The sequence below is a fragment of the Neodiprion pinetum genome, chromosome 1, assembly GCF_021155775.2.
Source record: "Neodiprion pinetum isolate iyNeoPine1 chromosome 1, iyNeoPine1.2, whole genome shotgun sequence".
Classification (NCBI taxonomy): domain Eukaryota; kingdom Metazoa; phylum Arthropoda; class Insecta; order Hymenoptera; family Diprionidae; genus Neodiprion; species Neodiprion pinetum.
This window is the reverse complement of record NC_060232.1, coordinates 11,976,405-11,999,759: the sequence shown is the minus strand read 5'-3', so window position 1 is coordinate 11,999,759 and position 23,355 is coordinate 11,976,405. Positions and strand designations below refer to the sequence as shown.

Below are 23,355 nucleotides of genomic sequence, written 5' to 3'. Positions count from 1 at the left end.
TAGCGGACTGACAGCTACTGAATTTCGGCTTGCGCGAAAAACGAATTGAAATAATTTATTGTAAACGTGAAACAGGAACCACGGAGCGCTTATCCTGGAAGTCGAGAAATTTTATTAGCGGACTGACAGCTACTGAATTTCGGCTTGCGCGAAAAACGAATTGAAATAATTTATTGTAAACGTGAACCAGGAACCACGGAGCGCTTATCCTGGAAGTCGAGAAATTTTATTAGCGGACTGACAGCTACTGAATTTCGGCTTGCGCGAAAAACGAATTGAAATAATTTATTGTAAACGTGAACCAGGAACCACGGAGCGCTTATCCTGGAAGTCGAGAAATTTTATTAGCGGACTGACAGCTACTGAATTTCGGCTTGCGCGAAAAACGAATTGAAATAATTTATTGTAAACGTGAACCAGGAACCACGGAGCGCTTATCCTGGAAGTCGAGAAATTTTATTAGCGGACTGACAGCTACTGAATTTCGGCTTGCGCGAAAAACGAATTGAAATAATTTATTGTAAACGTGAACCAGGAACCACGGAGCGCTTATCCTGGAAGTCGAGAAATTTTATTAGCGGACTGACAGCTACTGAATTTCGGCTTGCGCGAAAAACGAATTGAAATAATTTATTGTAAACGTGAACCAGGAACCACGGAGCGCTTATCCTGGAAGTCGAGAAATTTTATTAGCGGACTGACAGCTACTGAATTTCGGCTTGCGCGAAAAACGAATTGAAATAATTTATTGTAAACGTGAACCAGGAACCACGGAGCGCTTATCCTGGAAGTCGAGAAATTTTATTAGCGGACTGACAGCTACTGAATTTCGGCTTGCGCGAAAAACGAATTGAAATAATTTATTGTAAACGTGAACCAGGAACCACGGAGCGCTTATCCTGGAAGTCGAGAAATTTTATTAGCGGACTGACAGCTACTGAATTTCGGCTTGCGCGAAAAACGAATTGAAATAATTTATTGTAAACGTGAACCAGGAACCACGGAGCGCTTATCCTGGAAGTCGAGAAATTTTATTAGCGGACTGACAGCTACTGAATTTCGGCTTGCGCGAAAAACGAATTGAAATAATTTATTGTAAACGTGAACCAGGAACCACGGAGCGCTTATCCTGGAAGTCGAGAAATTTTATTAGCGGACTGACAGCTACTGAATTTCGGCTTGCGCGAAAAACGAATTGAAATAATTTATTGTAAACGTGAACCAGGAACCACGGAGCGCTTATCCTGGAAGTCGAGAAATTTTATTAGCGGACTGACAGCTACTGAATTTCGGCTTGCGCGAAAAACGAATTGAAATAATTTATTGTAAACGTGAACCAGGAACCACGGAGCGCTTATCCTGGAAGTCGAGAAATTTTATTAGCGGACTGACAGCTACTGAATTTCGGCTTGCGCGAAAAACGAATTGAAATAATTTATTGTAAACGTGAACCAGGAACCACGGAGCGCTTATCCTGGAAGTCGAGAAATTTTATTAGCGGACTGACAGCTACTGAATTTCGGCTTGCGCGAAAAACGAATTGAAATAATTTATTGTAGATCCGGGAGGTTGAGAACCCGGTACTCGAAATACGTAGCGGACCCGAAGCGCGGGATCCGAGAGGTTGAGAACCCGTACTCGAAATTTGCGGAGCGCGACTCTCATCCGTCCGCTCTACTGCGCGGTTGTTTCCAGACTGAGGAATTCGTCTAGCTGATTTTGAATTGGTGACGTCACTTTCTGGACATCCGACATCCGAAATTTGGTTTCGAACTTTGATACTATGTATGATGATGTATGATGTATGATGTATGATGTGTGATGATATGATATGATGTATGATGTATGATGTATGATGTACGATGATATAATATGATGTATAATGATTTTAGTTTTCACATTTCATACAAGAAATACGCACTTTATCTCTCCTGCCGATTCCAGACTCAAGCGGCTAGGCCCTTCGATGGTCAGCCGTTGACTGAAGATATATCCTTCAGTTAACGGCTCAGCTGATAACGCTGCCGTTCTGCGACAGTTGGATGATGAAAAATTTTGCTCGTACATTTCAAATGTGTGTTAAAATACACTCGAAGTGTTAAGAAGCCTCGTTCCTTCTCTTCCTGTCACCTTCTTAGGTCTTTAAATCACTACGCTGCGTTAAATACTGTCTCATGTACGGAGAATCCATTTCATCTTAATCAAAATTGGCGCATCCGTGATGTATTACAGTTACTCTGAATTTTTTTCCATTCAAACACTTTTCGAAAAACTATTCAGCTTCTCTACCCAACGTAGATACTTCACTTGCGACTAGCTAAAACAGCGTTTCGATTCTATGCCTACGAAAATCCAAGATCGAGAAAGCAAATGAAAAGTTGTTGGAATATTTATGAATATTTATGTTATGGAATACATCGGAATATCAATGTTATGAAATACGTCGTGCGCGCGTCGAATAGAATCCCATTTCGAAATGAATAATTCTTCTCTTTTCATATCATAGCTAATCTAGTAATATAGGTAAATAGGATGGGTGGAGGTGTTCGGAAATGGTAGGAGGTGGTCGGCGCTGGCAGAAGGTGATAGGGGGTGGTCGAAAGTGGCCATTGATGGTCAGAGGTGGCAGGGGGAGGTAGTAGGTGTTCGAAAATGGTAGGACATTTCAAAAGTTAAAGTCGACGATGATCCGGTGCATCAATTTTATCGTTAAAGATTTTCGTTTCCCACGAGGCATAGAGTATTCAACAACGATAATGCAGTCCTTCAAATTCATCATTCATCTCTGTCTGGAAAGCTAATTCGCAAGGCGTGGTATTCTAGATATGTCAAAACTAAGCTAGCGGCACGTGTTTGCATTATTAGAAAAATACCCGTATTCTACATACACTGTTTCTAATCTTTTGCTACATTTGGTTTAATCCTCATGCTTCCACAGCACGAATAGTCGGAAATGTTTTTGATTATCCATAATAAAATAAAAGAAGTAACAAAGCTTAAATTTATTGTTAAAGCTCTAATGAATACATCAAACTGCGGTCGAATTCATTTATTATTTGCACATGACCTCTGTATATTTGATACATTATTCCTAAGTACATTGAAACATATGTATTTATAATGAAATATCATGCAAAGGGCTGTGTAAACTATAAACTATAATTTCTATCAAATAGCTGCTTTTATGTCAACAGGGCTTTGAGACTCAGTTGAGTTGGATCTCGATTTTTGCCATCGTATGTAGGACATTGGGTTACATGAACAAATGCGAATTACGAAGAACTCCGTATTAGAGATAAGGATATTTTAGTTCAAGTATACCTATACACAGAAATCCGTATGTGAAAATACTAAAACCTCTGTGTTTATTGTAAAAATCTAGTTTTAAACATGTGTATATATGTATATACACATGCATAAGTATACATATACATATATACACATACATGTAGATAAATGATTGCCAAGAAATCAGAAACACTCACAACTTGTCGCAAATAGAGTAAAACGTAAGGTTAATAATATACAAATTACACAAGCGCACCATAAAACGTGGCAAGGGTAATCCTGGTGCAGTGATTGTATAAACTGAAGAAATATACATTTACATATACATGATATAAATTAATAGACTAGAAAAAAGTATTTAGAGAGCTCATCTAATTCCGATCTTGTAACAATAGATCATTAACATAATCAATATACGGTTAAAGCTGTATTAGCTACATTCACAATTAGAAATAATATTTTTTATCCATTTTCATAGTTATTTAATTTCTTGTACAACAATTTTTCAAACTTCACCGCAAAATGCCCAACGAGTTCTCGTAGTGCAAATACGAGTCCAATTACCTTACAGATGGCATTACATTGATTTTTGCCTTCTCGCGTCGAGTTATAAATACAGAGAAATCTCAATGAGAGCTCATTTCTATAAGATTTATTGTAGTGCTATATTCGTAGCTGTACCTGTTATTCTATATTATATACTGTCCTAAATTTTAAACACACAGCGCAACAATGGCTGAAAGCTCAATGGCAAGAAGAGAGGAGCAATTTGCATCTTAGTAAATCTTTTCTTCTTTATACGTAGTACAGCGATGTCACGTCGGAGGATATGTACTAGTGGATCACTAGGTGGGGCACAGAACTGAAACATAATTATGTTGAAAACCTTCAACATCTCTTACAGAAAGTAGGTACGTTGCCAGACCTTATATATCAACAATGAATATTCATAGAGGCTATATTCATCAATACTTACAAAAGTAAGCTAATATTTTACCCGCTATTGCTTATTACTGATAACTTGATATGATAATATCCCCTTCCCACCCCTCCCCTCCCCTCTCACGACCCACCCCGCCCTACCTACTTCTGCTCCTACTCCTACTCCTATTCCTACTCCGACTACTCCTACTCCTAATCCCACTCCAACTCCTACTATTCCTACTTCTACTCATATTCTTACTCCAAGTCCTATTCCTACCACTACTCCTACTTCTACTCCTATTTCTACATCTTCCCCTGATCCTACTCCTGATGCTGATTCTACTTCATCAAATATTGTCAAAATGTTAAACTCACCGAGCACGAATCCTCGTCCTCCAACTCGTCCAGCTCGACCACCGCCAACCACCGCCAACCACCTCGGGTTATACCTGGAATAGTAATAAATATTCTCAGACTAAGAACACATCAAAAATATTATGTAAGGATTGTTATAAATAATTATTTAATCAATATGTAATAAATTTCATTAGCGCGTTTATAGCTATTGAATATGTGCTTGCGTGAAAAATGAATTGAAACAATTTATTGTAAACTTGACAAGTTTGAGATATTTTGGCGGGGTGTGGGGAGGGGGGAGAGGTGGGGCGGGGAGGGGGGTGGGCGGGGCGGGGAGGAGAGTGGACCCTACCCTATCCTATCCTTTTTTTTTTTTGTCTCTCGATGGGAAAATGCCTTATGCACACCCTCTGTTTCACGCAAGAAACACAGGGTAGTGTGGGACCCGCCCCCACTAAAAACCCATCGGCCACTCTGGTACGGGATGAGAGACTCCCCGGAACCACCGAAGCATAACTTCGGAGGGACTCCCGGCTCCTCAGCGCGCGTGCGCTCATTCCTAGCTTGGGAGTTGCGTCTCCCTTTCCTCCCTCCCCTCCACTCACCTTTCCACTCCAACTCCAACTTCTACTCCTACTCCTACTCCTACCCCTGATCCTAGTCCTTTCGTACTCCTACTCCTACCCCTGATCCTACTCCTACTCCTACTCCTGATCCTAATCCTATTCCTACTCCTACTTGTGAACCTTCTCCTGATCCTACTCTTATTCCCACTTCTACTCGTGATCCTACTCCTATTCCCACTTCTACTCCTACTCTATTCGTTATTTAAGAATGTTATACTCACAGTGCACAAATCCTCATCATCCTCGTCCACCTTGGTTTCCTCGTCTTCCTCGTTCTCCTCCTCGTCCACCTCCGAACACCTCCAGCCACCGCCAACCACCTCCAGTAACCATCGATAACCACCTTGGGTTATACCTAGATTAGCAATAATTATTTTAAGTATTAGAAAACATGAAAAATATTGTGTAAGGATTCTTATAATTTTTGTATTGACAAATTTCATTAAGAAGATTATGAGAAAATTATGAAAAATTATAGAAATTTTACTAGCCCACTGATAGCTACTGAATTTGGGCATGCGCGAAAAATGAATTGAAATAATAATTAATTGTAAACGTGACAAGATTAAAAAATCGTAGATAAAATATAATGACAATTGCCATTTAATGTTATAAAAATATTTTACTCACCATGCAGAAATCCTCGTTCTCCTCATCTTCCTCGTCCTCCTCCTCGTCCACCTCCGACCACCTCCGACCACCTCCAACCACCGCCAACCACCTCCAACAACCACCGATAACCACCTCGGCTTACACCTGGGATAGTAATAAATATTTCAAATATTAGAACACATAAAAAATATTGTGTATGGATTGTTATAATATTAGTATTGACAAATTTCATTAAGAAGATTATGAGAAAATTATGGAAAATTATAGAAATTTTACTAACGCACTGATAGCCACTAAATTTGGGCATGAGCGAAAAATGAATTGAAATAATTAATTGTAAACGTGACAAGATCGAAAAATTGTAGATAAAATATAATGACAATTGCCATTTAATGTTATAAAAATATTTTACTCACCATGTAGAAATCCTCGTTCTCCTCGTCTTCTTCGTCCTCCTCCCTGATCAGCTGCAACCACCTCCAACCACCGCCAACCACCTCCAACAACCACCTCGAACCACCTCGGGTTATACCTTGAATAGTGAAAATATTTTCAGCATAAGAACACATCAAAAATATTGTGTAAGGATTAATGTAATTATTTAATTAATTGATTAACAATATAACAAATTCGATTGGCGCATTCGTAGCTCCTGAATTTGTACTTGCGCGGAGAATGAATTGAAATAATTTATTGTAAACGTGACAATTTGAAAAATTTTAGATCAAATATAACTACAATTGCCATTAAATATTACAATAATGTTGAACTCACCGAGCACTAATCTTTGCCCTCCTCGTCCATATTGTTCTCGTCTTCTTCGTCCCTCACCTCGTCTACCTCCGACCACCACCAACCACCGCCAACCACCCCCAACAACCACCGATAACCACGTCGGGTTATACCTGGAATGGTAATAAATATTTTCAATATGAAAACACATCAAAAATATTGTGTAAGGATTTATGTAATTAATTAATTAAGTAATTAACAATACAACAAATTTGATTGGCGCAATAATAGCTCCTGAATTTGGACTTGCGCAGAAAATGAATTGAAATAATTTTATGTAACCATGACTAGTTTGAAATATTTCAGATAAAATATAAATACAATTGCCATTAAATATTATAAAAGTGTTTTACTCACCCTGCACAAATCCTCGTCCTCCTTGTCCACCTTATTTTCCTCGTCTTCCTCGTCCTCCCCCTCGCTTACCTACGACCACCTCCGGCCACCGCCAACTACCTCCAACAACCACCAATAACCACTTCTGGTTATACCTGGAATAGTAATAAATATTTTCAGTATAAAAACACATCAAAATTATTGTCTACGGATTAATATAATTATTTAATATGTAATGAATTTTATCAGCGCATTTGAAGCTACTGAATATGTGTTCGCGCGAAAAATAAATTCAAATAATTTATTGTAAACATGACAAATTTGAAATATTTGAGATGAAATATAATTAAAAATGTCATCAAATATTATAAAAAGGTTTTACTCACCGACCACAAATCCTCGTCCTCATCGTCCACCTTGTTCTCCTCGACTTCTTCGTCTTTCTCCTCGTCCACCTGCGACCACCTCCAACCACCGTCAACCACCTGCAATGACCACCGCTAACCACCTCTGGTTATACCTGGAATGATAATTAATATTTTCAAAAAAATTAGAACACATCAAAAATATCGTGTAAAGGTTAATATAATTTTTTTTATTGACACATTTTACCCAGAAGATTATGAGAAAATTATAAAAAATCATATAGAAATTTTATTAGCGCATTCATAGCTACTGAATTTGGGCTTACGCGAAAAATGAATTGAAATAATTCATTGTAAACGTGACAAGTTTGAAAAATTTCAGATAAAATATAATTACAATTGCCATTAGATATTAGAGAAATGTTGTACTCACCGTGCAGAAATAGAAACATAGCTTTTTGTTACTGGTTAACATGAAAATAGTCGATTATCATCATTTATTTCGTACTATTATCGTATACAAATGGTTAAAAACTGAAAGCAATCAATAATCATGCAGTCAAATATTCAAGTAACACCGAAAACAGGTCACTAATTATATTAGATGATGGAGAAAAAATATCTTTCATGTCTGTTCAAAGTGGAAACCGGGTTCTTTAAATGCTCTCATATGAAAAAACGGGAAAAGTACACATATTTTTTTTTTTCCAATTAATGAAATACGATAATTTTTAAGGAATGTGTCGATTGTCGGCTGTTTTTGTTTTGAATGGGAGATTACTAACGAAGCTTCTCAAAATTTCGAGCGTATCTTAACTCACATTTGGACAGTAACAGAAAAATTTACCTATCATCAAGTGTCGCTAAATGGCGAAGTTATTAGCAGGCCATTGCAGCGCCTCACCGCTGGAATCTCGAATTGGCAGGAAAGATGAAGTGCGTAATCCTTGTCTGAAATGTAAAAACTAAAATTACTTTGTATTGACATATATTTTTCTCATCGATGAGTCAAAAGATTCATAAAAAAAACGTTAAATCACATTCATTTTTGTTCACAATTTTCTTGGTAAAAATCGTTACTTTCTACGTTTGAGCTCGACAGTTAATATATCACGGTTTTTTGAGTTATTTTAGTCCATCGATAATAGAATGGTGCCCAAATTAAAAATAACTAGTTTTAAGATACTTGCTCCCTAAAGCTCGCTCGGGGTCCAATGCCTTTTGTAACTGGTTTTTGTGCTCGTGCGCTCGCTTACTCGATGTCAGTGTTTTACCAGATGACATAGTTGTGGGGGAGACTGAGGCACGATACTTCCTAAAAAATTCTGGTATTTGCTCCACTGTATACATAATGAACACTGCCTTTGTGCATGTGACGCAAACCGAATCTGCCTGTAAGATTTTTTCTACATAATACTACAAATCACGTTTACACATCCATGTAAGTATAATTACGGTTTTATGACACTAAATTTCATCAAAAAATACTACAGAACAATCAGCTAAGTGCTGACAGATTTGAAACACTACGCACAGCAAACTTAGCTCTAATTGAACGAAGTTATTGTCATGTATCCCTATGTATACAATGCCATCCACTCACCAATTGCAATTTGTTTATCCTGGTCGTTCGGTTTTTTTCCGATTCAAAATGTTATCTAAAGCATGCATATTGGTTTGATAGTACAAAACATAACGTTTTCAATAATCAAACTTGCGAACTTGAAAATTAGTCCGGAAGGTCAAAAGTCATCAGGTCAAGGACCTGGACATCCAGATCTACGGAGCGCTCAACCTGGAAGTCGAGTTTCACGAGGTAGCGAACCTGGACCGCAAGAACCATGGAGCACTTGCCCAGGAAGTCGAGTTTCACGAGGTAGCGAACCTGGACCGCAAGAACCATGGAGCACTTGCCCAGGAAGTCGAGTTTCATTAAGTAGCAGATCTGGAGCGCAAAAACTACGGAGCACTTGTTCTGGAAGTCGAGTTCCACCAGGTAGCTGATCTGGAGCGCAAGAACTACGGAGCACTTGTCCTGGAAGTCAAGTTTCACCGGGTAGCAGACCTGGTGCGCAGGAACCACGAGGTACAGAAACCGGTACTCGAAATTTGCGGAGCGCGATTCTCATCCAACCTTTCTACAGAGCGGTTGTTTCCGGACTGAGGAATTCGGCTAGCTGATTCTCGTCTATATAGATCGAAGACGTCAAGAGAAAAAAAATTTTGGGTGACGTCACTTTCTGAACATCCAAACATTAGTTTTGAACTTTAATACTGTGTATGATGATGTATGATGTGATGTATGATGATGTATGATGTATGATGATATGATATGATGTATAATGATTTTAGTTTTCACATTTCATACAAGAAATACACACTTTATCTCTTCTGCTGATTCCAGACTCAAGCGGCTAGGCCCTTCGATGGTCAGCCATCGACTAAAGATATATTCTTCAGTTAACGGGTCAGCTAATAACGCTGCCGTTCTGCAACAGTTGGATCATAAAAATTTTTGCTCATACCTTTCAAATGTGTGTTAAAATACCTTTGAAATTTTAAGAAGTTTCGTTCTATCTCTCCCTATCAAAAAAAAAAAAATCTCCGACAACCACCTTTTCAGGTCTTTAAATCAGGACACTGCACTGCGTTAAATACTGTCTCATATACGGAGCATCCGTTTCATGTAGATCAAAATTAGCGCATCCGTGATGTATTACAGTCACTCTGAATTTTCTTCCATACGACCACTTTACGGAAAAATGGACATGTTTTTCTCAACTAATGTTATGACGGATTGTATAGGATAACGGAGAAGAGACAGGGAGGAAGAGAGAGTGACGAGTTTGGGTCGAAAGAGTTAGTAGATCTACTTATTGTTAGCTCGATAGGATAAGACATGTGACAATAATGATTTGAAGCGAAACCCTGGCCAGGTACAAATTTTAACTAAATATACAACCGAGCATAGAAAGACTTCAATCACTATCTATTTTATTCATTTTCAATATCGTCACTGTCTTCTGTACCTACATCTTTATACGTCCGCCGAAAAACTCCTCTCTCGTCTCAATTTTATCTTACGGATAATTTTTTCCTCACGTCTAGTTTTTATCTTTTTAATCATGCATCTTTATGTTATTTCTTATTTATTAGGTGTTTTGTTATTTTTAAACTATCAGCCTAAGTTGGTAAGCCTGTGACGACAATTGTGCTTTTTTACTGTAACCTTTGAATAACTTATTCCAGAAAGAGTGGAGAAGTAAAATAAAGAATTCGCAGTATCAAAAGTTGTACAACAAACTCCTTTTCTCTGGGTCTCTGATTTTCTGTGTACATATCTTTTTCTTATTTTCTTGCATAGCTTGTAGAAAAAATAAAATCGTTATAATGGCAATGAGGTTCATCACTTTATCAAAACTACGATGCGAGGAAGCTGTAGAATTTTCCCCAGACATTCGTTTAAGAATTAGAATATTTTTGTCACCGCGCTCTGAATATATTCACAATTAGATATCGAGGTCTAGTCGATGTGATAAAACTACTTTTTGGATGGCATGCTTTTGCAGCTTTAATTCTGTTTCCTGTATCAGCGTAGTCTTCGTTCCAGTCGTTCGTATGAAAACTAATAATAATTGATATTTTAATACGCTTGCAATCTTATCGTCTTATCACCGTTGCATTGCATATTATTTCGTGACTGATAGAATGAAAATGTATCCCACCAAGCACACTGTTCTGCGTCATCAAAATTTTATCACACCAAGCTCAAAGTAATCGCCGTGCCGTTATACTCGTTAGCAGAATAATTTTTTGATGATTATTTGTCAGGAAACTCTTTTTTCGTGTTGAATATACGTAATAAAAAATTTTTCACGCCTTCGTTTTGCAATTAGAGCACGTTCGATTGCCTTCTTATTCATTATCCTCATTATTCCAACAGCTCTGCTCGCATAAACCTAAAAGGGAAGGCATCGTTGTTCGAGAATGCGAAGCCATACTTGGTCCAATTTTTACGCCGCAACATCATTATAGAAAAAACAAATCGATGCAAGTGATGTTCGTCGATTTATTTCCTACATTTGCGAACTTTTCAACACTGGCTTAGAAATTCTTTTCGTCATTAAAAACATTGATTACGGAGATTATGAGAAATGACGATTATTGTTGGGCGTTTTTTCGTAGAGTGTTCGTTCATCTCGCTCCCACCCTCCCGCCCTACCTATTTCGCTCTACCTATTTCACTGATCCTCTTCCGTCTGCGGACTGTGCAATGCCGGAACGAGATTCTGTCAGCCAAGCGGGCGAAAGGTGCCATCCATGCTGATGAGATCAGTCTTGCCGGAAACCACCCGCATACACCAGTTTTCTTCAACGAACATCTTCCCCCCTCATTAGTGAGATTCTTAGCGACAGTCAAGACTCGGGCAAAGGAATGTGGCTATCGTTTTGTATGGATCCAAAATGGAATTGTCCACGTGAAGAAGAGCGAAGGGGCAGATAAACTCATTATCAACTCGGAGGCCGATCTAGATTTATTGGTTCCTGTTCCGAGAGATTGACGCCACCTAGGTGATTTGCTGACAGAGGAGACTATTGCGGGGTCTGCAGGAGCTGCTTTTGACGGTGCAAACTCTTCGGGCGGTTCAGCTGGCCTAAACCATCGCAATATGAGGATTGCCAGCTTCAATGCGAACTCCTTACCGGCCCACATCGATCAGATAAGATCGCACTTCTCCAAGAAATTCTTCCATGTAATTTCTGTCACTGAAACATGGCTACACACGGACATTGCTAGTGATGTGGTGACCATTAGCGATTATTGCTTCTTGCGGAATGACAGACTCGGTAAAATAGGAGGAGGAGTGAGCGTGTATGTCCACAAATCCATAACATGCAAGACTTTAGATTCATCTCCATCTCTGTTTACAAATTCTCTAGAATTCCTAATACTTGAGCTGATAGTTCAGAATGATAAAATATTAGTTGTCGTCATCTATCGTAGGCCAAAGAGCGTTTTATTAGACGCCTTTCTAGTGGAGTTCGACAAATTCTTTCATAATTATACTAATGTCATAATCATTGGAGATTTAAATTGTGATCTAAACCGACAGAACTTTGAGGCAGATTATCTGCGAGATCTTATTTATAGTCATTCGCTCTTTCTTGTTCCCCATGGAAGCTCACATCATACGGCCCACTCGGAGTCATGGCTAGATGTCGTCATATTGGACTCAACTGAGAAACTACTTTCACATGATAAGTCCTCATCTCCGTTTATAGCGGGTCACAAACTACTCGACTAGAATATAGGTTGCCAATCAAGACCTTCGCCAAGAGTGTCAAAATATATCGCGATTTTCGAGGGTGTGATGTCAATGCCCTTCGGATTAGCTTTCTCTCAATTCTAAACAATGCACTAGAGCATATAAGTGCAAACCCAGATCTTGATCTCTATACAGAGATGCTGTGTCACTCTATAGTGACTGCGCTTGATAATCAGGCTCCACTAATCACACGTGAAGTAGGAAAACCTCCTGCTGGCTGGCTTACACCAGAGCTCAAATGTAGCATCAAACTGCAGAACAAAACCTACGCAGCTGCCAAGCGTCTTAACTCCAATGAACTTTTCAGTCAGTTTCTAATTATTCGGAGAGAGGTCAAGCGTGATATAAAACGTGCGAAAAATCTCTACTTTAAGGAGCGGCTAGCCAAACTTACCAGTCCAAATAGCATCTGGGCGGAACTTAGACGTCAGGGTCTCATTGCCAAAAATACGGAATCGTCATCTCCGCTCCACCATTGTTCGGCAGATCAATTGAACACCCATTATTCTTCGGTGACAAGTGCCCACTCTCCCTGCTCAGCGTCAGAACTAGCATTTATCTTGACTCAGCAAGCAATTGTAAATTCTAATTTTGCGTTTTCTCATGTCACGGATCAGCAGGTATTGAAAATCTTGACATCCTTTCTCACAAGTTCGCGTTGCTAAAGCCCTGACGGCATCAAGCTGATCCATATAAGGGATCTTCTGTCAATACCCAGTACCGCGCCTCACTGACCTTTTCAAAGCATCGATGTCCTCCTGTTTGTTCCCGACCATTTGGAAAACTGCTTACGTCATTCCTCTGAGTAAATCTTACCCACCCAGGTCCGAATCGAACACAAGGCCTATAGCGAATCTCAGTCACCTGGCTAAAGTACTTGAAAGATTAGTGTCAGAGCAAGTTACTAACTTTTTAGACCAAAATAACATTCTGGACCCGGTACAGGCAGGTTTTCGGAAGCACCATAGCACCCAGACTGCTATCCTCAAGGTGCTTGATGATGCACGGAAAGCTGTTGATGATAGGTGTGTTATCGTTCTCTTATTGTTCGATTTCAGTAAAGCGGTCGATAGTATTAATCATAGACTGCTCCTGACCAAGCTCAAGAACTATGGCTTTTCCAATGAGGTGATAAAGTGGTTTCATTCCTACTTTACAGGTAGAACCCAGTCCGTGCAAGATCTTAGCGGCCATCACTCTACTTTTCTGCCCAACAGCTCCGGGGTGCCGCAGGGTTCTGTTCTTGGGCCGCTGCTCTTTCTGATATTTATCAGTGATGTTGGGCTTGGGTTGAGGTATACTAAGCATGTAATCTTCGCCGATGATCTTCAGATCTATCTGCATGCTTCACCCAGTTGCATTGCAGAGGCCATAGCCAAATGGCCTACAACTGAACATCAGCAAAACCCAGTGAACACATTACCTCCATATGACGTCATAGATAGGTCACATAGAGATCATCGAATTTTTACATAGATATGACATAAAAATGACTTTGTTGATGACTCTGATATGATGTCATGTAGTATGAAATCATTATGACATAGTACTGACCTAAAATTTTACTTTTATATGCCGTCATGATTGTTACTTAAATATTACGTAAATATTATGTCTCATCCCTATCATATGTGTGACGTCACATCAAAGTCATAAATTTATATATTATTTACGTAAGAAATAAATCATACATTTACATAAATTACAAGTCATAATCCGACGTCAAAAGGATATCATAATACCGTCATATGCTTACGTAAGAACAACTCATATTTTTACGTAAAATTGATGTACGATGAACGTCATACTTAAGCATCGGCTTCCGGTCATTCTTTCACATACGAGTGACATAATACTAATGTCACGACGGTATATTGTAATAGAGGTACAGTAACAAAATAATCACTATTTATAAATGAAAAATACAAACATTTTGACTTTACAAGGTCTGTTGTAACGGTTATGTTATTATAAGCATTCTCGAATAATTTTTGTCACTATGACATCAGAGTTATGTCATCGAGACGTCAGGTAAGTTATAATCATGTCAGCCAGACGTCACAATTTTTTAAGCATTGGACGCAACTTTATATCACCATTTTACCCCAAATTTAAGTCATCTTGACGTCAGCTAAATAACAAGTACGTCAGCTGGACGTCATATTTTTGTAAGCTTCCGGTACCGACTTTACTTCTCTATGACATCAGAGTTATGTCATTTTGACGCCAGTCAAGTCATAATGATGTCAATTGGAGGTCATATTTACGTCATTTATCTTACGTAAGAATCTTACGTCAGGAAGTGGGAAATTATGAGTCATATGTGACTCATATATGTCTCACATCTTACGTAAATCTTGACGTGACATGACGTCATTCTGACATCAGTTTGACATAATTGTGTTCACTGGGAACTAAGGCAATTATTTTAGGTAGTTCTGCCTATGTTGAGCAGTTAAAACGCCAATCAAAACCACTGATTATCATCGATGGTAAATCTGTGCCTTTCGTCGACACAGTCCGAAATCTCCGTGTTCATATATCTGCGGACCTAGCTGGGAATGGACACGTAGCGCAAGTGTCGAGAAAAGTCTATGCCTCGCTTTATAGGCTCAAGCACAAGGGCGATACGCTCTCTCCTCAGGTGAAGGCCATGCTAGTCCATGCACTCATCATGCCTCACGTTGATTACTGTAGTTTAGTCTACCATGATGCCACAGAGTATTTGAATCTCAAGTTACAAAGACTAGTAAATAGTGGCATTAGATATATCTTTAACCTGCGGAGAGACATCCATATAACCCCTCATCGTGTCAAGCTCCAATGGCTCTCTGTCGTGAATCGTAGACTTTATTTTATTGGATGTCTCTCCTATCAAGTGCTCCTAACGTCTAGGCTATCTTATCTAAATAAGTTAATCCCTGAGGATGATCGTAGTACGCGACGATCATCCAGGTTAGCGGCCTCTTCTCAGGGCATGACGCTACCTATTCCGTTGGCCAGGACAGCGGTCCACCAAAACTCCTTTCTCTTATCTGCCATGCGGTTTTGGAACAGCCTTCCATCGTCCCTAAAAAACTCCCCGTCGCTTGAAGTTTTCAAGCCTAAGGTCCATCACTATCTCCTAGCAGCAGAATCGGGCTCTTCCCTGACCCTAATAAGATCTAGGCTGTGACTGGCAGCGGCCGTAGAGCAGGAAACTTCACAGTGTGGACTAACTATCAATTATCTGGTTTTCGTCTATCCATTGTTGTTCTATTTTTACAATCTATGTCTATTTCCGTTTTACTATGTTATACTTTTATTCTCATTGTTACTCTTAATTTTATTACTATTTATAATTTATTATATATATTTTCTTGTACTACCTATCCTTATCCTGTATCTATCTAATTGTGCACTGTTATTTTATTCCTACCGTCGGTTCTTTAAACTATAAATTATTCATCATTTTCAACGATTATGAACTCTAGTCTGTATACCTATTATTAGTTAGCTATCTATTTACTTTATCTTTCTGGTCCGGTGGTCAGTAATATATCCTTTTTATTGTGTTGTACTTTTGTTATGTTATACTACTATCACTGGATCTATTGTACAATCCGGTTCTTGTATTCTATGTCTCTACCTATGTATCAAAATTACCTGCATCGATCTTTGAAGTTCCTCCACTGATCGCCTTTTTGTTTGCCTTAAAGCCCAAGCGGGTCATGGCATAATAAACTCGATCTATCTATCTATCTATCTATCTCTTTCTTTCTCTCTTTCTCTCTCTCGTAGTTCATGCTTCCGAATGCTTCATGGGCAAGTTTGATTCGGTAACATTTGAACCTAACAACAGGTCTTCTTATTTTGATCATGTACGACAGTTTTTTCCTTTACTTCGCTCTCACGGTTCACACTGCGAGTACCTCGTCATTAATGGAGGGTTGTTCTGGAATAGAGTATCTAATCGTAAGCATTTTCAATCAGAGGCTGTAAGGTGTAGGGACTTGACCACACGCATGGAGCATTATTGGAAGACGACATTGATAAAATTATTTACAGCTTCATCTTATTTACTGGTGATTGATTACATACATTTTCATCCCTGCCTTAATTCAGTTTAGCAACGATTGACCCTGTGGCTTACTCGATGTGATTATCAATTACTAGCAATGCCTTTCGGCTCATTTCGTTGATCTAATGATTCTCTCTTACCAAAACGATGACGAAAGTTGGTTATTTTACGTAAATGTCTCTCTTTTGATATCGCATAATAAATACTGAAACTGAATTTATGTCCACAACGATCCTTCTTTATAACCAGATGTAAAATTCAACCTCAACCTAGGACGACGAAACCCGTGAGGTCCAGAATGTCTCTAATGAATCTCAAACTAAAGGATCACCCGTAACACGTGTTAACAAACTCAATATGTAAATGATACCGGAAGGTTTGTATAAACAGTTGTTTAAAAATTATTTGATCCATCGCTCGTCCAAGCAAGAGCTTGCAACTCTGAAGAACGATTTGGACAAATTTCAAGTAAACGTTGAATACCCGACATGTTTGGGAGACGGTTCGGTAAAGCTGCCGCCCTTAAGACGGAACAATTTAGTCGAGTATTTTTACATATTGGAAAAGCACAGGTCCATAGCTGTTTGAAGAACATAAACAACACCGTGAAACAGTTTACCGAAATTCTTGAAGAACATTTTCCAAGAAGGTTGGAGCAGATATACGGACACGGTGGCTGGCAGAGTCGATTATCCTTCGGAAGTACCGAGTCCATGAAATTGAAGGCTTCACTATCTGAGTTCAAATTAAAAGAAATGAAAGAGATCAAATTAATGGAAACGGAGGAATTGTCTGAAATTGAAAAGTACCTGATTGCCGGCGAAAGTGAAGTCGAGTATCTAAAAGAGAAGTTCGCATATCTCAAAGAAACTAAATATGTAGGTACTTTGAATATGTATCTCAGCTTCCTTCCTGAGGTGAGTGAAAATATTAACCATACAGTCTTTTAATTAAACAAATAGTAGGTACCTGAAATATCTTCATAAAAGTAATCGTTAAATTAAAGTTACATACAATCAAGATGCGATTTCTCGATTTCTCGACACTTTTTTCTCGTCTCGAGTAAGGCCAGACTTCCCGAGAATGCTCGCTTCAAGAAGTCTCAATCAGAAACCCTACGGGCAATGATACAAACACCATCTGAATACAACATTGTCGGTACTGACGTAGACTCGCAGGAACTTTGGATAGCTCATGTTCTTGGAGATGCATACCGTGCTCAGATTCGTGGTGCTACACCTTTTGGTCGGATGATATTGATTGATAATAAAACAAACGGGACGGACATGCACAGCGTAACTGCAAAAGGTGTTGGAATATCGAGAGATCATGCAAAAGTAATAATTATGCGAGGATATATGGCGCTGGTCAAAAATTTGCCACTGGATTTTTGAAGCAGTTTAATCCTTCGATGCCAAAAACAGAAGCTATTTCAAAAGCTCAGAAAATTTTCACCATGACAAAAGGAAAGCCTGTTTTTCGAATGAAACCAGAACACATCGACAAAGATATCGAGGACAAACCTTTCTCCAACTATAATGCCTTCAGGATAGCACAACGTCATGGAAAAACCTTTCAAGAGAAATTCGAAAATAGTACGGTGAGCGGACCACTAGATGAATGGTCACCAATGAATGAACGGTGTCAGTGTTCTCTTGAAAAATTAGGGTATTCCTGTCGTCTGTTATTTTCGCAACTTGTCGTAGCGAAATCTAAGTTTCGCAGTACCTGATTAAATCCATTCCGAACGAAAGGCTTGCATAATTGCATTGAGTAACCTTCTTCTCGCCCGAATAAAAGAAAAATACCTGCATTGCAGTACGTTTTAATCTCTATTGTTTATTCCAGACGGGGAAAGTTGGTCAAATATTGTAACAATAGATAAAACTCGGTCGCTGCGGTATTACGGAAAAAATATGAGTGAACGATTTATATGGCTGAAAAAACAGGTAATAAATTCATTCAATAAACATTTTCGATGTAGATTACTTCGATCGATGTCTCGCGTTACTAAACAGTCATACGGGAGACCTTCAACATTGCCTGAAGCTGTTTTACTTCACGGAGCAACTCTTCGTCATAGATATAATATGCACAAACTTTGATACGATTTACATCTCGAAAACCGAGTTCGCCGTTAATTATCTCGTCGTTCTCTGTTAACTCTGCTACATTATATAAACCACACTGTTACGCAAATATTTTTATGACTGCTATTCCTGAGAGCTCAACTGCGCATTAACAAACATTTCGGAACACTGAGTTACGCCGGTCCATGGAAAATTGCAGATTTTTATAAATTGGAATCCTCAGTTTATCTTTCTCGGAAATCACTTTGACTTTTCGCTTGCCTAATGAATCAAAGTTTCCACGTGCGGTATAACATTGAATTCCATTGCGTTCCAAAGATTTCGAGTACCGTCTGAATTGTCGTACCAAGATATAATAAGAACGTGAAAGTATATATTTATTACATACAGGGTGCGTTTTTTATCTTGAGACATCGAAATATCTCAAGAAATGCGCATTGTGCAAAGAAATTTTGTTCATGACAATAACTGTTCGATGTTGAGAGGGAAAACTAACCCCGTCAAATTCAACCCCCCACGGCAACCCCTAAGAGCGTGAGGGGCAGTAACTTCGAAATCTTAAATGGAAACCCCTATTTTTTATTGCAGATACAAATTTTATATGAGAAAATACACCATTTTTACTGGAAAATTTTTATCGATCTGATTTCTGACTTCCTCATTTTCGATTTAAGGCGCATGTCCTGGAATAATGAAAAATTCGATTTTTTGCAATTACAGCGCCATCTGTATCGGATCGAAACGAATTTTCCAATAAAACTTGTGTATTTTCATGTGAGAAATTTGAATCTGCAATAAAAAAATAGGGGTTTTCATTTAAGATTTCGAATTTACTGCCCCTCACGCCCTCAGGAGTTGGGGTGGGGGATTGAATTTCACGGGATTAGTTTTTCCCCTCAACATCGAACAGTTTTTGCTATGAACATTTATACGTACAATGCGTATTTCGTGAGATATTTCGATGTCTCAAGATAAAAAACTCACCCTGTATAATGTATTTTAGCCGCCCATTATATACTGAAATGTTTTTTGAACGATGATAACGCGTTACGAATTACTTTCGTGCACGGATGCATCAACCGTTTCTGAATCCAAGCAGGAACGCGCATTAAGTCTGATGTATCATCGATCAATTACCTTCAATTTGTGGAAGTCTGTCTGAATTCTGTGCTAAAGTATACCCCGTATGTTACAATCTCGAAAGTTGGCTCGTGTTCCTTAAGCTCGAAAAGTAAAATCACTAATGTTCAAATTCTGTAGAAGCCGACGCAGTAAAGAAATGAAAAAAATAATTACTCAAACCACGCCTTGCAATTGCACAATATACAGGTTGGTCCATTTGAGCTAAGACAGCAGAATATTTTGAGAACGATGGATTTTAGACAAGGATGTTTGCAATAAAAGTTTCATCGTTCGAAGGGGGTAAAACACTCGTCGAAGATTCACAAGGTCGATTGGAGGTCAACATTTATTTCTCAATTAGGTACGTTGACATTTTTAATCACATGATTGAAAATAAATAAATAATTTTTTCCAATATCAGGGAAGTGGTGAATAATTCTGAAATATCTTGATCATTTATTATTAGACTTGCTTCTACCGCGAAAAAAAAATTTCCATGAAATTTCAATGTCAGTTCGTTACAAATTTGATTGCTTTCATCAATTCTCCTCCATTCCTCCATAAGAATACGTGTAAAATGAGGGAAGACATGTTCGCTTATATCTTATGAACAATTAAAATTGAATGAATATTAATTCTCGTACAATTAGAACTCCCTTAATGTACCATCTGATTTATCAAAAAAAAAATATTGCTCCGATCGAATATTAACCAGAGACTTTGACGGAGAACGTGCTTTGCATTGGAACAGGACTGCTTTGAACGTTATAAAAATCTTGAATAACCTGTAGGAAAATCGAACAACTAGTTTCAGTGATAAGCGGAAGATACAAACTTTCATTGTTAAAGTAACATCTCAACAAGCCGTGTAAAACTCTAAAAGTTTGGTCCAAGGTGGTTCGCGTCAGGAATCTGTAAGGTATCTGAGACATATCCTGCACGTTATGTGACTGTTTAATGTTTTCAGCTACATTCGCCTCTCCATGGTACCGGTGAGCACGATTTATTCAGTATTCACGTTATCACCTGCGAAAATAACTCGATTCAATACGGTGTCCATTTCCATACAAGTACCACGAGTAAAAAGTTTCCCGAATAATTTTCTCATTTCCATTTATAACACCGATATGCATGTTTCAAACAGTTCCAATGGCATCATTTTTATCCGGAATTTATGCTCGTACTAAAATTGTACTTTTCACAATTGCTGTGTTTCGTTGTAAAAACTGGGTTACCATATTTATAACCTTACTTTTGGCCTGTAAATTTTCATGGCTCTCACTCGTATGCAAACTTCATTCGAAGACATCTACATGTTAAAGTCAACGCCACGTTAGCGGCTGGTTTTGAGCTCCACGGTAAAGCTGATACGAAATTTCTCCATACTAAGACTGCAACGTTCCAAAGCATGTCAGATCTCGTCGAGTGCGGTTTTTCGAGTATATTACATCACCCCAAATTTTTTTTATACTCATCTATTTTTCAAGCTGCGAGTGAAAACAATGATTATAATTTTATGCGTGAATACAGTTTAAAAAATTTTATAATAAGGAATAGAAAATAAATATTTTTTTAAATTTCACTCAACAATCCATTGAAATTTCATGCTACAAAAAAGTCCAAGCTCAATATCTCGAGAAATATCGATCTTATTGTTAGAGATTTGGTTCAAAGGATTTTTTTTTTTGTAGAAAATTAAATTTCCTACAATTGCTTTATTTAAATTTTTCCTGCAAGTTGAGCCATCAACAACATAACAACAAGAAAACAAGAAATTTCTACAAAATTTGACTTTAGTGATCTGTACTGCCTCACCGGTGTGAGTTACAGTTAAGTCGTAATGGGCAATTTTGTAGAGAGCTTAATTCCGAATAATTTCCAAGGTCGGGCGATATAATAGCACAAAATGCCGCCAAGTTATAGAAATTTGAAAACAAAAAGTTAAATTTTACATGTAATTTAAACGAGAAATCTTCTCACGTTCTGGAAGAATACTTAATATTAATATTAAGGGCTCAAATTTTGAGGGAATTTTTTTTTAAGCATTGCCAACAAAGTTTCAGGTCGGCAGGGAAAAAAAAAAGTCCCAAAAAAAGCACCCTAGTGTGCAACCAAAAGTGTGAAATATACCGGAAGACGAGTTGGAGTACCCGCAAGCTATTCACGACATTCACCGTGGTCAACATCTGTGTCCAGAACACCGAGAGACTCCTGACTCGAAACAAGCCAAGTTAAGGGAAGACTTCGATGAAGAAAAAAAACCCGTATTTTTAGATCAGATTTATTAAAATTTAGATCATTTATTTACAATCCTAAAACTAGATTCTGATCCAAAATTCAACTCAATAGGTCGGGTTATTCCAAAGTTATGCATTTTTTCTAAGATTTCTTCGAAACATCCCTTGCACATATTAGGTTTCATCGTAGAAGTTTGAAATTTGTTGTGGATGCAGTTAATACCATGGACTAAAAATCATTGCGACAAGATCTTTCTATAGATCCTCCTGATTGATGATTAAAAGCAGTTGTTTTGCGTTGCTTAATCCTGAACTTCTTTGTTATGGCTTTCATAAGTGAACTTGCGAGATTGGCACCTTCATCGGTGAGACTTTGCTTAGGGGCTCCAAATCTACAAATAAAGTTATTGACTTGATAAAAGGAGATTTAGTTTTTCTTTCAAAAAAACTCGAAGAAGGAAAATTTACAGATCAATATTCCGGACCTTACGAGGCAGAGGAAATATTGGAAAATCATAATGTCAAAATTCAAGTTGGCAATAGAATCAAGATGGTTCACACAAACAAGTTTGAAATCCTGAAAGGATAATTAATTATTATAGTTACTTATAACTAGATAAGGATAATCCTAGGTCTTGCATTGCAGGCAAGTCATTTTGTACAATTATGTTAATCGAGTTGAATTCAGGAATGATACTAGTTAAATTTGATAGAAACTCATTTAAATAATAAGAAATAACTATCAATCATTCGAATATAAATATATTGTTTTCATAATAAACAGTTTTAACTGGAATTCCAATCAAAACAGACACGGAAACAGACAGATGAAATATGCATATTATTCATTGACTTTAATTAATTATGGTATTCTCAATCGAAACAAATTTTCTGTTCATATCTGCTTTACACAGAATTATTTTGTTGCAATCACGTTGTGGATACCGCCTTATTTGGGCTCTAGTGAAGTGGCTTACGACTGGGGAGGAACGTCGAGAAAGACTTCGTTCATCGATTCCGCCAAAGTGGGAAATGTGGTAACTCAATTCCACAATAATAATGTCATTCCATGCAAAATCGGATTTAACTAAATCGTTTACGATAATCCTATACTTGGAAATCATTTCGGTAGTAAAAATCATCGAGGTGTAATTGCAAGGGTAATACGGACATTCTTACCTACAATTATGGGCCTGACTTAGCCGTTACACTGGACTCG

The 23,355-nt window shown here is 38.1% G+C and overlaps 1 long non-coding RNA gene across 1 annotated transcript in view; it reads right to left on the bottom strand.

Moving 5' to 3' along the window:
• Positions 1-3,055: 3,055 nt before the first annotated feature.
• LOC124221701 (uncharacterized) overlaps positions 3,056-23,355 on the bottom strand; it is a 30,890-nt gene continuing 10,590 nt past the window's right edge. The window contains exons 2-10 of the long non-coding RNA XR_006883856.2: positions 8,148-8,251; positions 7,322-7,455; positions 6,957-7,090; positions 6,582-6,712; positions 6,224-6,339; positions 5,826-5,951; positions 5,417-5,550; positions 4,588-4,661; positions 3,056-4,150 (exon numbers count right to left, since the gene is read on the bottom strand). This is a non-coding gene — a long non-coding RNA (uncharacterized lncRNA). The remainder of the gene's footprint in view (positions 4,151-4,587; positions 4,662-5,416; positions 5,551-5,825; positions 5,952-6,223; positions 6,340-6,581; positions 6,713-6,956; positions 7,091-7,321; positions 7,456-8,147; positions 8,252-23,355) is intronic.